Consider the following 18,033-nt stretch of genomic DNA (forward strand, 5'->3'; position numbering starts at 1 on the left):
TCGATAGCCCGAAGTAGAACGTGCTTCTTGCTTGAAGTCAACTTCTTTGAACTCTTTGATCAGCAAAGCAACGACAGAAGAAAGCATTTTTCACAATTTATCCCTTTCTTAAAGTATCCGCAGATTTCGTTTTTCTTCTTTTTTTAAAGGGTGATTTGATATCTCAGAATCGCTTCAGCTTCATTATGCATCGAATGGTTTTCTTCCTGTAAATACGATACAAGGAGGAGGTAAAACCGAGAGAAGCGTTATCAGTAACAGCAATAGTTTAAAGAATGAGATTTCTACCTACATGACAGTTACATCGTTTTCTCTGTTCTCGCCTGACTCAAGAAGCTTTGCCTTTTTCAGTGCTCAAATTTATGGCTAGTTTCTTATGAATCAGTTGCAAATGTTGCTTTGCATTATACTTCATCGATATTTATAGTTTTATAGCACGAAACAAGCAACGAGGGCTGCTTTGTGTTTTAGTAATATATTATTTCGTTATCCTTGTGACATTCATTAGACTTCTTTTATGAAGATATTAACTCCTTCGCCAGTATTTTCTTCTCACTAGTTTATTTTACCATCACAAACGAAACTTTCGTATAGGTAATGCTGGCCATACAAGTTCAATAAACTGTGTAGAAGCTCTGGTATTGGTTTAAACGTGCTTGTCGGACGAGGGCAAACACCGTGCAGCCCATTTAGGCGCCGGTGCCCGCTTTCTTGCATTTCCCCAGCTGTGAAATAAAGATTTGACGTTGCTGAATTTTAAGCCAAACTTCGTATATTTTATGGGATCACGTCCGCATAATGAAATAACTTAAGTCAGTAGTCTCCATTGGTAAAGTTTGATCAATCATTTAATCCACTGCGATTCGATAAAATAGTCAGACATTCTTCAAACAGGAGTGCGGCAGAATGCACTTTTGTATATGTAAGTTACGTGAAAACATGATACCTCTAATTGTAGTTACCAAGTACTGGACTCTTTCGGTTCTGCGCGTCCGTCTGTGGTCAAACGCAGGAAACTTTCGTATATGTGGGACGTGGCGCTCAATTATCTGATATGTTAAAGAAATGAACGTAGGAGAAACACATAAATTTTAACAGCTACAGACCGTTCTCGTAGAAAACTTGTATAGTCGGAAAACCAAGGCAGTCAGACCGTTCTCGTAGAAAACTTGTATAGTCGGAAGACCAAAGCAGTTCAAACACAAGCAATATTTTTGAAAAATAAAGACTGGACCTGTGAACGGAGCATCCCTAGTGTCATTATACGGTTGGTTTGTTGTGATCTGCAATGAGGAGATTGGCTGAATGCAGCTTCCCGCTTTAGCCTTTACTGTGGAAATGCATTTGCCTCCTCATAACTACTACAAATCATTCATGGTCTAGGGGTAAGAATATCCCACGACGATGGAGAGTGACGTGCATGTGTTTACAGAATGGTAAATAAGTACGCAGCTGCTTTCGTTTCGGTTTATAATAATCAGTTCCGCTTTTTCTTCTTTTTTTCCTGGGGAGCAGAGGAAGAAAACTCCAGCCATATACTATAGCGCTTCTGGGAGCAGAAGAATGAAGCTTCACCTCCTCCTCTAACAGGAGAAGCCGAATCTGTGGTTTATATTTCATCCTGAGACCCGATCAAATAAAATTGCATGTGTACCGTAAGAAACGGGGTAGCGTCTTTGATTAGTAATTGAAACGTTCTGCGTCCCGGGTTCGATGTTAACTAGTGCTTCAATTACGAATAAAAATCATCAGCAACGGAGGCTGAAGACTTACAGCACAAAAAGTCACTCTCGTTCTGCCAATGGCCAATCAAAGTGGGTGGAGGATCGGATAGACGTTCAGGTCACTCTCTTGCCCTCGAAGTGGGAAGCTGCCGGTAAAAGTGGAAGAATCACCAGTGATCAGCGGCAAGACGATGCAGAAGCAATGGGAATCACTGCAATAAAGATACAGGATAGAGACCTGTAATTGAGAAAGTATCATGATTATCTCTCCATTGGCAAAAGATTTCGCATTTTACCCAACCGAATCTCCGATAGGAAACTGACAAGGGAGAGGTGACCATGATAAAAAGTTGGAATAAGCAAAGGCGGGATACGTGTCGGAGCATAGAATGTTAGAAGTTGGAACGTAGTAGCAAACTAGAAAATCTGAAAACAGAAATCGAATGCTCAGGTCGTACGAATACAGGAAAATATCAAAAACAGCAGAAAGTAATATAATGGGAGTGGTTTCATTAAGAATAGAACAGTACGACCGAGTGTAAGCTACTGTGAACAGGTCACTGACAGTGTTATTCTCATCAGATTCGATAGCAAACTAACACCGACAACAATACCCCAGGTATACGTGCCAATGTCGAAAGAGGTGGTCACCTTAAGAGTACAATCGGAATTCCACTGTTAAACCCAGAGGAGAGAGCAGAGAGGCGGAAAAAGTGCAATGAAAAAAGAGAACTTATCTGATAACGATAGAAGAATGGTTTCGATATGGAAGACACAGAGGTTCCATTATTAGTCAGAGCTTAGAAGAGTTCTGGAAGACTTGAAGCCACATAAGGCAGAAGAGATAACATTCCATCGAAATTTGAAAAAGCATTGCGAAAGTGGAACCAAACGACTGTTAAAACTGATATGCAGAGATTGGTCACGTACCATAATATTTTCAGAAAAATGACATCCACAGTTTCGGAAACAGCAAGGAGAGATCAGTGCGAGAAACACCGCACAATCAGCTGCTGAAAACAATAATATAAAGAAGAATGGAAAAGAAAACTGAGGATCAGTTAGAGGCGATCAGTTTGGTTTTCTGAAAAGTAAATACAGAAGAGAAGCAGTTCTGACGATGCACTTGATAATGCAAGCAGGACTGACAAAAACTCAAGATACAGTCGTACCATCTATCGACCTAGAAGAAGCGTTACACAGTGTAAAATTTTGCAAGACGTTCGAAATTCTAAGAAAAATAGGACTGAGCTGTAGGCAAAGACACTTAATATAGGCCATACAATTTCTACAAGACTCATGAGGGAATAATAAGACTGGGAGTCAGAGAACGAAGTGCTCGGATTAGAAATGGGTAACTTAGGGTTGCAGCCTTCCTCCCCTGCTGTTCAATGAATACATAGAAAAGCAATGACGGAATTAAAAAAAAGGTTCAAGGGTGGGATTTAAATTCAGACTAAAGGGATGTCGATGATAAGATACGCTGACGAGATTGCTATCCTGAGTGAAGAAGAATTACAGCAATTAGGGTGAGTAAAGTTAGTGAGTGCTGAATATGTTAAGAGGGAACCGGAATGGACAAGAGAAATGAGAAGTAGCAGTAATAAGAATAGTGAGGACTTAACATCAGTATTTGTGATTAAGAAGTAGTAGTTAAGAAATTCTGCTATCTTGGAAAAAAATAACCCCTGGCGGTCGAAGCAAGAACATACAAAGCAAACGGGAGCAGGAAAAGACTGAATTTCTGACCAAGAAGGCCTTAAGCTGAAGAAGGAATATCTAGGAATGTACGTTTGCAACACAGCATTGTATGATAGTGAAATGGTCAGTGGGAAAACTGCAACAGAAGACAATCGAAGTGTTTTAGATGTGGTGCTATAGAAGAATGTTGGAAATTACATGGACTGATAATATAATAAATGAGGAGACTCTCCGCAGAATCAGCGAAGAAAGGAACTGTGGAAGGCGCTGACAAGAACATGGGACAGGATGATGGACATGTGTTAAGTCATCAGGAAATAATCTGCATGGTACTACAAGGAGCTGTATAGGATGAAAGTTGTAGAGGAAGACCGAGATTTGATATAATATGCAACAAATAACTGAAGACATAAGGTGCTAGTGGTACTCTAAAACGAAGAGGTTGACACAGGAGTTCGTGGCTGGCCGCATTAAACCAATCAGAAGAGTGATGACAAAAAAGGTAACATAAGACGTGTGTACGAAAAATAAAGAGAATTGTTATTATGCGGAAAGAATTTTATTTATTCACCTATATCAGTGTTTTCTCCAACAAAAAAATCCCCATTAGTTTTCACTTGTGGCAGTACTTTTTCTGTTGCCGAAACTGTTCCGGAACTCTACTTTTGGGACATCTTTTAGATGTCTCAGTCATACGTTTTTAATCTAACCCGTGGTTGTAAAACGATGTCCCTTTAACGCTACGGTTCTGATGGACACTTCTGAATATGAAAAGAAGATGAACGAACTGTTAAGCGATCCCATTTACAGAGTACTGAGGAGTGACCCGACGGCGAGGATACGCAGAAATACGAAGACCCTCGTAAAGGACTCGAGAATTGATCCTGACACAGCCAAGAAACTAATCGCCAAGGTGCTTGTTCCTCCTAGAATCTACGGAGTACCTAAGCTCCATAAGGAGGGTTATCCGCTGAGGCCCATAGTGAACGGAATAGATTCACCTACGTATTATGTTGAGAAACATCTGGCACCTAAGTTACGCCGTTTTGTGGGGCAAACAGACTCCTACGGGAAAGACTCTTCCCACTTCACACAACTGATTAGGGTACAGCGAATAAATCCTTCAGACATTATGGTCAGTTTTGACATCAAGTCTTTCTTCACTAAAGCCCGCATCTCGTGGTCGTGCGGTAGCGTTCTCGCTTCCCACGCCCGGGTTCCCGGGTTCGATTCCCGGCGGGATCAGGGATTTTCTCTGCCTCGTGATGGCTGGGTGTTGTGTGCTGTCCTTAGGTTAGTTAGGTTTAAGTAGTTCTAAGTTCTAGGGGACTTATGACCACAGCAGTTGAGTCCCATAGTGCTCAGAGCCATTTGAACCATTTGAATCTTCACTAACGTACCTATTGAGGAGACTATGCGCATTCTATAGGATCGGATCCCACCAGATATCTGAGATCTGGTGCGCTTATGCCTGTCATCTACGTACTTCACCTGGCAGCGAAAATATTACGAACAGTTATTTCAATAACAGTGTTTTTGTACTTATTTGCTGCGCTTAGCTTTTAAATAGTTTTTCTGGGAAAACCTAGCGTAGTTTTCGCGTCTCGTATTTCAGTGAGTGTTTCTTGATTATCAGAGTAGCTCATCAGAAGATTATCTTGGGAATTTGTCACCGTATAGAGTAGGGTAAACATAGTCATGTGTAGGGACTGTGGTTGTTGTGAGCGGACGCAAGGAGAATTGGCCACTCTTCGGGGACAGGTGGAGGCTTTGTCTGTTAGGCTCATCGAGCTCGAGGCGCAGGCGTCGGCTCGTAGTGGCGTTGGGGCAACTGTGGTGAGACCTATGCCTACTTCGGTGGCCTTGGAATCACATGGAACCCCTGATGTCGCTGCGTCTTCCGGCAGTGAGCATCTTACCGGTCAGCCATCACTCCAGGGTGAATGGCGGACAGTGGTGGGCTCGCGCGTGCCTGGCCGAAAGGCGAAGGTGGGATCTGGCCGCGTGGCGGCTGCCTTACCCCTTTCCAACAGGTACGGGGTGCTTCCTAGTGGTGATGACATCGTTTCCGAGCCACCACAGGATGCCTCGCCTGTTGGGCCAGTGGCCGATTCTCCGGCAAGGTCCCGACAGTCACAGAGGGCGGGCCTATTAGTTATAGGGAGCTCCAACGTTAGGCGGGTTATGGAGCCCCTCAGGAAAATAGCGGGTAGGTCGGGGAAGAATGCCAGTGTGCACTCGGTGTGCTTGCCGGGGGGTCTCGTCCGTAATGTGGAGGAGGCCCTTCCGGCAGCTATTGAACGCACTGGGTGTGACCGGCTGCAGATAGTAGCACATGTCGGAACGAATGACGCCTGCCGCTTGGGTTCTGAGGCCATCCTTGGTTCCTTCCGGCGGCTGGCTGATTTGGTGAAGACAACCAGCATCGCACGCGGAGTGCAAGCTGAGCTTAATATCTGCAGCATAGTGCCCAGAGTCGATCGCGGTCCTCTGGTTTGGAGCCGTGTGGAGGGTCTAAACCAGAGGCTCAGACGACTCTGCGACTATAATGGTTGCAAATTCATCGACCTCCGTTATTGGGTGGAGAACTGTAGGGCCCCCCTAGACAGGTCAGGCGTGCACTACACACCGGAAGCAGCTACTAGGGTAGCAGAGTACGTGTGGCGTGCACACGGGGGTTTTTTAGGTTAGAGGGACCCCCCCTTGGGCGAAACGATAAAATACCTGACGGCTTACCAGAGAGAACATTATCATCGTTGATAAAGAACGTCCGTCCTCAGAGACCAAAAACAGGAAAAGTTAACGTAATATTGGTAAACTGCAGGAGTATCCAGGGCAAGGTTCCTGAATTAGTATCTCTTATTGAAGGAAATAGTGCGCATATAGTATTAGGAACGGAAAGTTGGTTAAAACCGGAAGTGAACAGTAACGAAATCCTAGACACAGAATGGATTATATACCGCAAGGATAGGATAAACGCCAATGGTGGAGGAGTATTTATAGCAGTAAAGAATTCAATAATATCCAGTGAAGTTATTAGCGAATGCGAATGTGAAATAATCTGGGTTAAGTTAAGTATCAAAGGTGGGTCAGATATGATAGTCGGATGCTTCTATAGGCCACCTGCATCAGCAACCGTAGTAGTTGAGCGCCTCAGAGAGAACCTGCAGAACGTCGTGAAGAAGTTTCGTGATCATACTATTGTAATAGGGGGAGACTTCAATCTACCAGGTATAGAATGGGATAGTCACACAATCAGAACTGGAGCCAGGGACAGAGACTCTTGTGACATTATCCTGACTGCCTTGTCCGAGAATTACTTCGAGCAGATAGTTAGAGAACCAACTCGTGAAGCTAACGTTTTAGACCTCATAGCAACAAATAGACCGGAACTTTTCGACTCCGTGAATGTAGAAGAGGGTATCAGTGATCATAAGTCAGTGGTTGCATCAATGACTACAAGTGTAATAAGAAATGCCAAGAAAGGAAGGAAAATCTATTTGCTTAACAAGAGTGATAGGGCACAAATCGCAGAATATCTGAGTGACCACCATCAAACGTTCATTTCTGAGGAAGAGGATGTGGAACAAAAATGGAAAAAATTCAGAAACATCGTCCAGTACGCCTTAGATAAGTTCGTACCGACTAAGGTCCAAAGCGAGGGGAAAGATCCACCGTGGTATAACAATCATGTACGAAAGGTACTACGGAAACAAAGAAAGCTTCACCATAGGTTTAAGAGTAGTCGAATCATAGCTGATAAGGAAAAGCTGAACGAAGCGAAAAAGAGCGTAAAGAGAGCAATGAGAGAAGCATTCAACGAATTCGAACATAAAACATTGGCAAACAATCTAAACAAGAACCCTAAAAAGTTTTGGTCATATGTAAAATCGGTAAGCGGATCTAAATCCCCTATTCAGTCACTCGTTGACCACGATGGCACCGAAACAGAGGACGACCGAAGAAAGGCAGAAATACTGAATTCAGTGTTCCGAAACTGTTTCACTGCGGAAAATCGTAACACGGTCCCTGACTTCAGCCGTCGCACGGACGCCAAAATGGAAAATATTGAAATAAACGATATCGGAATTGAAAAACAACTGCTATCACTTAGTAGCGGAAAAGCATCCGGACCAGACGAGATACCCTTAAGATTCTACAGTGATTATGCTAAAGAACTTGCCCCCTTTCTATCAGCAATTTATCGTAGATCTCTGGAAGAACGTAAAGTACCTAGCGACTGGAAGAAAGCACAGGTCGTTCCCATTTTCAAGAAGGGTCATAAATCAGATGCGAATAATTATAGGCCTATTTCACTTACGTCAATCTGTTGTAGAATAATGGAACATGTTTTGTGTTCTCGTATTATGACGTTCTTAGATAATACAAATCTCCTTCATCATAACCAACATGGATTCCGCAAACAGAGATCATGTGAAACCCAGCTCGCCCTATTTGCCCAAGAAATTCACAGTGCCGTAGACACTGGCGAGCAGATTGATGCCGTATTCCTGGACTTCAGGAAGGCATTTGATACGGTTCCGCACTTACGTTTAGTGAAAAAAATACGTGCTTACGGAATATCGGACCAGGTTTGTGATTGGATTCAGGATTTCCTAGAAGAAAGAACACAACATGTCATTCTTAACGGTTCAAAATCTGCAGATGTAGAGGTAATTTCGGGAGTACCGCAAGGAAGCGTGATAGGACCTTTATTGTTTACAATATACATAAATGACTTAGTTGACAACATCGGTAGCTCCGTGAGGCTATTTGCAGATGACACGGTTGTCTACAAGAAAATAGCAACATCAGAAGACTCGTACGTACTCCAGGAAGACCTGCAGAGGATTAATGAATGGTGCGACAGCTGGCAGCTTTCCCTAAATGTAGATAAATGTAATATAATGCGCATACATAGGGGCAGAAATCCATTCCAGTACGATTATGCCATAGGTGGTAAATCATTGGAAGCGGTAACGACCGTAAAATACTTAGGAGTTACTATCCGGAGCGATCTGAAGTGGAATGATCACATAAAACAAATAGTGGGAAAAGCAGGCGCCAGGTTGAGATTCATAGGAAGAATTCTAAGAAAATGTGACTCATCGACGAAAGAAGTAGCTTACAAAACGCTTGTTCGTCCGATTCTTGAGTATTGCTCATCAGTATGGGACCCTTACCAGGTTGGATTAATAGAAGAGATAGACATGATCCAGCGAAAAGCAGCGCGATTCGTCATGGGGACATTTAGTCAGCGCGAGAGCGTTACGGAGATGCTGAACAAGCTCCAGTGGCAGACACTTCAAGAAAGGCGTTACGCAATACGGAGAGGTTTATTATCGAAATTACGAGAGAGCACATTCCGGGAAGAGATGGGCAACATATTACTACCGCCCACATATATCTCGCGTAATGATCACAACGAAAAGATCCGAGAAATTAGAGCAAATACGGAGACTTACAAGCAGTCGTTCTTCCCACGCACAATTCGTGAATGGAACAGGGAAGGGGGGATCAGATAGTGGTACAATAAGTACCCTCCGCCACACACCGTAAGGTGGCTCGCGGAGTATAGATGTAGATGTAGATGTAGATGGAGTGGCAATGGGTTCCCCGCTCTCCCCTGTAGCTGTGGACATCTTCATGGAAGCCTTTGAGCAAAACGCCCTAGCTTCTGTTCCGTAGTTGTTGGCTACGATATGTGGACGACACATTCGGTATTTGGCCTCACGGTGAAGTGGAATTGGGAAACTTCCTCCAGCTCTTATATAGCGTGCACGAAAATATAAAGTTCACATATGAGACTGAAACTATGGTACCGTGCCATTTCTGGATGTGGAAGTATACAGAGCTGCCGAAGTTAGACTGGGACACAAAGTGTACCAGAAACCAAAACATACTAATCGGTACCTGAACGCGGAGAGCCACCACCACCCAGCTCAAAAGTATTCTGTTCTGCATACGTTAACTGCCCGAGCCTGCCGGATAAGCGATGTAAATAACATCAAAGAAGAATGAAGGGAACTGCAACACAAGTTTCGTGCCAACGGCTATGATGACATCATAAGAAAGGTAGCTAAAACCAAAGGGAGCAGAACAGGAGAAGGTCAAGAAGCTTCCACTGGTACACTTACCATGTGTAAAAGGCGCCAGTGAACGGTTAGGCACCGTCCTCCGCCGACGAGGTTTCAGACCGATTTTTCGAAGCAGTCACAGGATGCACGAAATGATAGGTTCCACCAAGGATGTAGCCAACAGTCTTAACACTGCAGGTGATTATGAACTACGGTGTGAGTGCGGAGCTGCCTTCATAGGAGATACAGGGAGACCCTTCAGCTTAACGAGTAGCAGAACACGAACTCCATGTACGATTACAACAACATAATAAATCGGCGATAGCGGAGCACCACCGTGACTGTGGACAACCTATCAGGTTCCAGGAAGCCCGAGTACTGGCGAAAGAATCGTAGATGCGAGAACGCAAAATACGGGAGGCGATCGAAATTGTTAAGCAGCCTGACAACATCAGCAGAGAAGATGGCTCCAAACTCCGGGCGTCCTGACTGCCGGCCATCCCAGTCCAAAGAGCCGCAAGCGATCGCGGGGCAGAAGCTACATGCGACACGGACGCATCTGCACAAACAGCTGTAGAGCAACTGTCAGTACACTTCCGCGCACACCAGGAGGAAAACTTGCCGACCAGAAGCAGAACGCTGATTGGCGGACAGCTGCCAGTCGTTGACGACATGGACATACACGAATAGCCTCTTTCCTTCCGTCTTCCCTTACGTCATGACTAGCCAATCACATTAGAGGGCCAATTAAAACAGTGACGTCAGACATCGATAGTCTGTAATAAATAGAAGCACCTATCCCCATGCAAAACCAGTCGTGCCCCGAGGAAGGCCGTTGCAATTGGGCCGAAACGTCGGATTTAGTTTACTATTGTTGTTAGTTGTTAGCAATGACGCGGCATAATACCCAGAAGAATTTTAATCACTATGACAGCGGCCACGGAAGCCTACGTTCTGATTAAGTAGTTGTTCAGCTAGCGACTTCCGCGCAACTTGCAATCGCGGTTATTTTTGTTCGAAATTTAACAACTTTGGAACATCTTTCGTACCCTAAATATTCGAAAAATTTTAATAGCATGGGTAGTTGATATTCCAGTATCATTATTGACTTATCTGACCCGTGATTCAGTTGCTCGTTCATAATTATTTATTTAACGTTTACACGATTTCATCGGTTGACGATGTGCAGGGGCATGCAGGGCGCTCGTTATCTTGAAACTTTTCAACCACTCTTAAACCCTCCTTTTACTTATAGCAGACTAACCAATAACAATACTGAACATTATTAAAATTTTATTGCACTTTATTCTGTTCTTATTGAACAAATCAATAGACGTTCTCTGATCTATTATCACAGACAACAATTAATCACCCATAATACATCTTTTACATCTAAGAAGAGACTGAATATCCGGTATGAAAAACACAGTACGAATAATTGTGAGACGCTTTTACCAACACAACAACAACAAAATATCACGTGCCGGCATAACACAAAACCTGACTGAATTAAATTTCGTCGCTGTATGAACGAACCCAGTACTAGTGTAAAGTCTATTAAATTATGTGTATATCTGACACAATGTATTTGTACAAGGCAGTACTTCGTTCAGTACCTTTGGGCAAAGGAGAAGAAAAAGCAAATAAATATCACAAGAAAGTTAAAATCCAGCTCTTTCTTATTTATCATTTTTCGCGTCACATGTAAATATCGCTGTGAATTTTAGTCCACCCTGAAGCTTTGGAAAAACACTTGCCTGTGTTCGTACCATCCAGTATCTGTCGAGTCAATATCGGGGAATGTATATTTACATCGTCGTGTTGCCCACATCGTAGCCGCCCCGAAAGGATCGTAATTTCACGGGTAAATAAAGGCTATGTTTGCATAACATGAGGTTAGTCTGTGTTAGAAATGAATTTTTACGAGTCGCAGATACTGTCGTGTTCAGAATATTCAGGGACGAAAGCCGAAGCGGAGACGAAATACGGATACGAAACCGAATCAATAATAAAATACGGAGTCTTATAATTTAAGCATGGGAGTCCAATAAAAAGAAATATTTTACCTACCTCTCATGCATTCTACCTCTCCCATTTCTCAATTTTCACGAAAAGCTTAATTCACTGCGCATCAGGCGCCTCGTAAATTCGCTGCACTGATATGTCTTGGCGGCTCTCTCGTCATTGCATGTCTATAGTAAGTGGGTTGAGATGTGGGCTATCTTTGTATTTGTTTCTGTAGTTTGCATAAACTATGGTAGCTGGAGCACAGGATGGTTGATTGAACAAAGCCACGGTCCATTATTATCCAGTATTAACGAACACTGGTATTCGGACATTTCTAATGATGTAACTAACTGTAGGATGCTGAATAGTAACATAAATTCCTCATGGCTGAATTGCTAGCAAGACATTACGAAATATCTTTTTTATTCACTTGGTGGCTTTTGTTACATAAATTTCTCGTTAATGCAAGTAAAAACATTGGAAATAAAATAAGTGGTTTAAATGGAAATAAATCAATACTGACATGACCGTAGAAGCAAATAACTATTACAGACGATTAAGTTTGGATGATCTTACAGGTCCTGTACCGTCGTACACAATAGATTGTGTCGGAGTTCGCTTACTGGTATACGTTATCACTGCGAGTTTTGTCTATAAAATACCATCCTACATACTCACTAAGGTTACTTTATGATTTATCGGTGTTCTTTTAACAAAAGTTAGATCAAAATTATCTCGCGCCAGAATATGTGAAACAATGGAAATTCGATTCAGATCTCCTGTACGTAAAAACGCAGTTATCATCAGGTTTCGTTTACTTAAAAACTGTAATTCTGCTCTGTTTTGCCTCTGCGATAGCCATGTCTCGCATAATTGCGATGTTAGATGCTTCATCTGGCATGTATAGATTTTCTCGTAAGGAATTTTTTACTTTCGGTAATTTTTCTCAGAACTGAAGGACGCCGATAAATTGTTCAGATGTTTCCATATGCACATTTGCAGAGTTTATTTTTATGAAAGGTAGTCAAATTAAATCGGGTGATGCTGAGGGGATTAGATTAGGAAATGAGACACTTAAAGTAGTAAAGGAGTTTTGCTATTTAGGGAGTAAAATAACTGATGATGGTCGAAGTAGAGAGGATATAAAATGTAGATTGGCAATGGCAAGGAAATCGTTTCTGAAGAAGAGAAATTTGTTAACATCGAGTATAGATTTAGGTGTCAGGAAGTCGTTTCTGAAAGTATTTGTATGGAGTGTAGCCATGTATGGAAGTGAAACATGGACGATAAACAGTCTGGACAAGAAGAGAATAGAAGCTTTCGAAATGTGGTGCTACAGAAGAATGCTGAAGATAAGGTGGGTAGATCACGTAACTAATGAGGAGGTATTGAATAGGACTGGGGAGAAGAGAAGTTTGTGGCACAACTTGAGTAGAAGAAGGGATCGGTTGGTAGGACATGTTTTGAGGCATCAAGGGATCACAAATTTAGCATTGAAGGGCAGCGTGGAGGGTAAAAATCGTAGAGGGAGACCAAGAGATGAATACACTAAGCAGATTCAGAAGGATGTAGGTTGCAGTAGGTACTGGGAGATGAAGAAGCTTGCACAGGGTAGAGTAGCATGGAGAGCTGCATCAAACCAGTCTCAGGACTGAAGACCACAACAACAACAACAACAGGGTATCCTGTGCGTATGTCAACAACAACAACAAACTTATCGTAACGGGAGTTCACAGTCAGGTAATTTTTTTAGAGGAAGTCATGGGCGCCTTTGATTCCAGAATTATTTATTCAAAAATCACAAATGCAATTTCGGCTGTCGCCACAATCAAGAATCAAATTTCAAATACTTTGTGTGGTTTTATGTGAATTATGTAAGAGAAGATAACTTAATTAAACACACGATACATGGAAGCGTAATAATAGCATATATACAAGTCGGATAACTTTTAAGGTTTGACATGTGATGCACAATTTCACAGTGCTTCCCTTGATAACGGCCACGCGGCCAATATAGTAGTAGTGGGTTCTGAATAAAAAATTTTACGAAGACGACTATGGTGTCGTTTTAAATATACTCCAGCAAAATACGTTTTCTTACTGCTAATGTGATTAAAATTTCTTTATTAACATCATCTCATGACTCGTAGACTTTGTCGTGGTAACCCAGGCCCTCAGAAGTGAAAGAGCATTGTGCTGAACCATTAAGAGATAGATTTTAAGAATGTTCACGGTATGATAGTCATAATACAACGTATACAAAAAATATGTAACGTATACTAAAAAGTACAACTGTGGAACGTCCGGTTTTTAGATACTGTGTTGGGAAGTTTTACCAACTTTGTATTAGCTACTCGTTTGTTCTGGAGTGATTAATAAATAAAATTAAAGTACGAAGTTTTATTATGTACTTAAAACCTTTGTAAGTAGGCTTTCGTGTGAAAGGTGACGTCCATCGTGAAGTATGTGTCTTATCAGGTTTCTAGCATATCCGTGACGTTTGCCCATTAGTCAAACAAACCTGTGAAGTGAGCGCGAGTAACGAGTGGATGGGCAGAGTATCTATTAGGAACATTACGTATGTAGATTGTGGACAGTTGGGAATGTGGGTCTCACGGGAAGAGTGCAAGGGATAAGTTCCTGCAGTCGCGCTATTCATCTGTGTCCTCGGTGGCTCAGATGGATAGAGCGTCTGCCATATAAGCAGGAGACCCCGGGTTCGAGTCCCGGTCGGGGCACACATTCTCAACTGTCCCCATCACAGTATGTCAACAACACCTGTCGGCAGCTGCGGGTTTCAATTAATTATCAGACCTGTCAAGCTTTATTTGAAAACGAAATCAGAATATGTACTTTCTCTTTTCTAACCCCATTTTAGGTTTCTGTGTCGTCCATCTGCTTATGGGCTTTACAGCGGAACAATACTGACAGGGTATCATTATTTTGGTGGTCACAAAGTGTTATGGAAACTTATAAACTATCCAACCTAACGGAAACAAGAGATAACGCTCATCACAGTCAGTGTCATCGCGTTCGTCCTGCATATCACCTCCTGACATTACAGTCAATTAGATGCGCCATTCCAGACCTGTACTTCGAATGCAGAGCATACAAGGAGTCCTGCCTGTATTCTACTGCATAAAGGTAGACCACTCAAAAGTTCTAACTGTTCACGAAACTGGTGTCTTGATGACGATGTCCGAGCACAGTGACAGTAAATAGGTCGTGGTGTCCTGCTTTCTTGAGGTGACACTGTAATGAAAGTTACTGGCGATTGAGTTAAAGTTGACAAAATTCATGATGAACCTTCAGCTGTCCTTTATTTTTCACAATTCGCTTTGTTACTAGTATCGGTCAAATTACCAATCAAGCGTAAGGTGGCATATGCTTCATAACGATCATTTGAACGAAACTAGTAGCAAGGAAAATTGTGTAAAATAAAGAACAGCTGAAGCTTTACCATGAATTTTAACAATTATTTGGCGGCTGAATATTCCAACCTGCAGACATACATAAATGAGCTAAGCTTTTCGAACTACGGAAAGAGAAATCCAATTTTGATGTTCAGGGATGCCAACAGCTTTACTTAAACCGAATGAATTAAGGGTCAGAGCTATAAGCTCAGACAATAGTAGCTTTCCTAGTAGACGTACACAGTAAAGATCCTATATCAACGTTACCTGTACGTTAGATACCTATCGGGCCTTACACCATTTCGATTGCTTTGTTTACTCACGTAATTTGCGTCTTACTAGGTTCCCCTAGATAATGGAAGCGTCGAACCTTCTAGAAACTGTGGAAATATAAAGCGATGTGTAAACAACGGAACATTAGTATGAGACGAGCGCTCTTCAGCACGCATTCATCTCCCCTGTATACACAATCTCTGCTCCATTGTGCGCGGAGTCGCGGTACCTTGATATATTTACATTCTAGGTGAACAAATAAGATCTTATCCTTGGAGCATTGCCTACACCGAAACGCAAAGACTCTGCTAAACGGGCGCTGACCATTTATGTCCCAAGTTCGATTCCTACAAATACAGCCCAAAACAATCGGTTCGGCTCTCTCACTGTTGGCACGCCGAAAGCACAAGAAGGGCTTTGTGTGCATTGCATCCTGTTAACGTTACAAAAATAATGCACCGAAAAGAAATTTAATGTTGTGTGTGATTCTGAGTATTGTGTATGGTTTGTTACTATTGAGGGTGATTACTACGGTGGACCGAGAGAGGTGGCATAGTGGTTAGCACACTGGACTCGCATTCGGGAGGACGACGGTTCAATCCCGCGTCTGGCCATCCTGATTTAGGTTTTCCGTGATTTCCCTAAATCGCTCCAGGCAAATGCCGAGATGGTTCCTCTGAAAGGGCACGGCCGACTTCCTTCCCTGTCCTTCCCTAATCAGATGAAACCGATGACCTCGCTGTTTGGTCTCTTCCCCCAAAACAACCCAATTACTACGGTGGTTGTCAATGAAATCAGAATTTAGATATGAGAGAATGCTAATAGATGAAAGTTTTCTATACCTCACTCGATTACTTGCATCATCTCAGCTAAAATTAATTTCCCTTGTTGCTTTACGAGGTATGGAAGTGAATGCTCCCACAGCCGGTAACGTCACGGCATTAAAGTTCGTGGCCGACATAAAAGTTTTCTGGGTATGGTACCGCGTCATAATGTAAAAAACTACTGCTGCTGGAGAAAAACCAACATTTCGGCCACGGTTGCAGCGGCCTTCTTCTGGGTCTACTGATTAGACCAGCAGCAGTAGTTTCTGACATTATGACGCGGTACCACACCCAGAAAGTTTAATGTGGACTGACTCTGGCCGCGGAAGCCTACGCAATTACAAAGTTCGTGGCACTGATAGCCCTTATATGTGACTAGAATACCTATGGATGGTCCCTTCCATCATGAACCATTCTACAGGACATGTATGTATTCAGTTCCGGTTAAACTGTTACGTCTCGAATCACATTTCCTATGCTAGTCCTGCTTAGAGATAAATCTTACGAGTGCTTGTAAGTAGCAGATAGTGTAAGTAGCTTGTTTGTATGTTTGTATGTTGGCAGCGTTTTAGACTGAATTAATATCACTGACAGCACTGTGCGCCCTCTCTAAGAGACTCTGTGGCTGTAAGGACTCGCAGTAAGAAGTTAATAGTTAGCAGTGATGTATGTGAGCAGCGTTAACGCGAGCGGGCGTTTTGGAGGTGTGTCTGTCATGGAGATTTAGTGTTGGTTGGAAATGGATTGTACAATGATGATTGATGTATCTGCTAATGTTCAGATGATGGAATTATTGATGATTATATAATTTTTGGAACTGGATGCCACATGAATAAGGTAAAATCTGCTAAATACATTGTTTGCTCTACAACAAAATCTTACCTATGCTAATCACTTGTCTACTAGTAGTAAGAACCTGCAATAGTTAGAATCTTTAAATCTAGCTGGCTGTAGTTGCTGCTTGCTGTAGTTTGTCGTGAAGATTTTCTGTGAGATAAGTAACCTAAGAAATGTATGTGATGTTCTTAGGATTTCTTTTAATTCAGGGCCATTCTCTTGTGTTAATTATTTGCAGTCACAATGCGTTCCGTTTGTATATTGTGGGTAAAAAATGAATAATAAGTTTGAAGTGTATTTGTCAGGGAAAATTGTGTAGGTCAGTGTAATGATAAAACAAGTAAAGAGACAGTACGTTCAGTGGCACTCAGCAAATTTTATCTCGTGGTAAAGACAAAGAAGTTTCACTCGATTGCATTCAGCATTCTCAGACCTTAAATAAAGAATTTTAAGTAGTTAAGGTTCGGTATGCACTGAAGTGCAGGTACTGGACACGCATTGTGTCTACAAGACGATATAATGTTCATCCTGTTCACAGAGCCGTAAACAATCGCACTAATAGTTGGATGTGAACCTGTCTGTATCAAAGATTCAAACTGTCACATAGCATTCAAGTCGGTCCGTCGGCTTCCACTAGCTAGTGTTCTCCAGTCTTCCTTGAAAAACGCCACGAAGCGCTTCATACGTGCCCTGCATGGTCATTTAACGTGTTACCTACTGAACATTTCTGATATATGGTTAAGTGGTAAACTGTTTGTCACAGCTTTCAGAAGTCTCATAAAAAAATTGGATTTCTCCTGCCGCACACTCAGTCTCTCTTTGATTTGTTGGCAGATGTTTTGAGCTTCTCACTGCAGCACTTGTGGTCTTCACAGTATTCTGAATTCTCAAGACCATAATACGAACTTTCAGGTCACCTAGTGTGTGGAAACCTAAAACGAAAAAATGCAGTAGTGGACATATATTACGACTGCAAGTAACGTGAGCCAAAATCAGAAGCAACGAAAAATTCTAGAAAGTTGTGAGCCATGATTTTGCGGCGCCCGGCTCATACAAGGTCCAAACACACGCGTCGAAGTAGCCTAGCGCAGTACTACCGCGAGGCCCTCGAACGGCTGCGGCTGACAGCCTTAAGTCTACATCTACCTCTATACCACGCAAACCAACTTGCGGTGTG

The 18,033-nt window shown here is 42.4% G+C and overlaps 1 non-coding gene across 1 annotated transcript; it reads left to right on the forward strand.

Moving 5' to 3' along the window:
• Window positions 1–14,173: 14,173 nt before the first annotated feature.
• On the forward strand, window positions 14,174–14,247 carry Trnai-uau (transfer RNA isoleucine (anticodon UAU)). The gene has a single exon. It is a non-coding gene; the product is annotated as a tRNA-Ile (tRNA).
• The last annotated feature ends 3,786 nt before the right edge of the window (window positions 14,248–18,033 follow it).

This window comes from Schistocerca nitens, chromosome 8, assembly GCF_023898315.1.
Source record: "Schistocerca nitens isolate TAMUIC-IGC-003100 chromosome 8, iqSchNite1.1, whole genome shotgun sequence".
Classification (NCBI taxonomy): Eukaryota; Metazoa; Arthropoda; class Insecta; order Orthoptera; family Acrididae; genus Schistocerca; species Schistocerca nitens.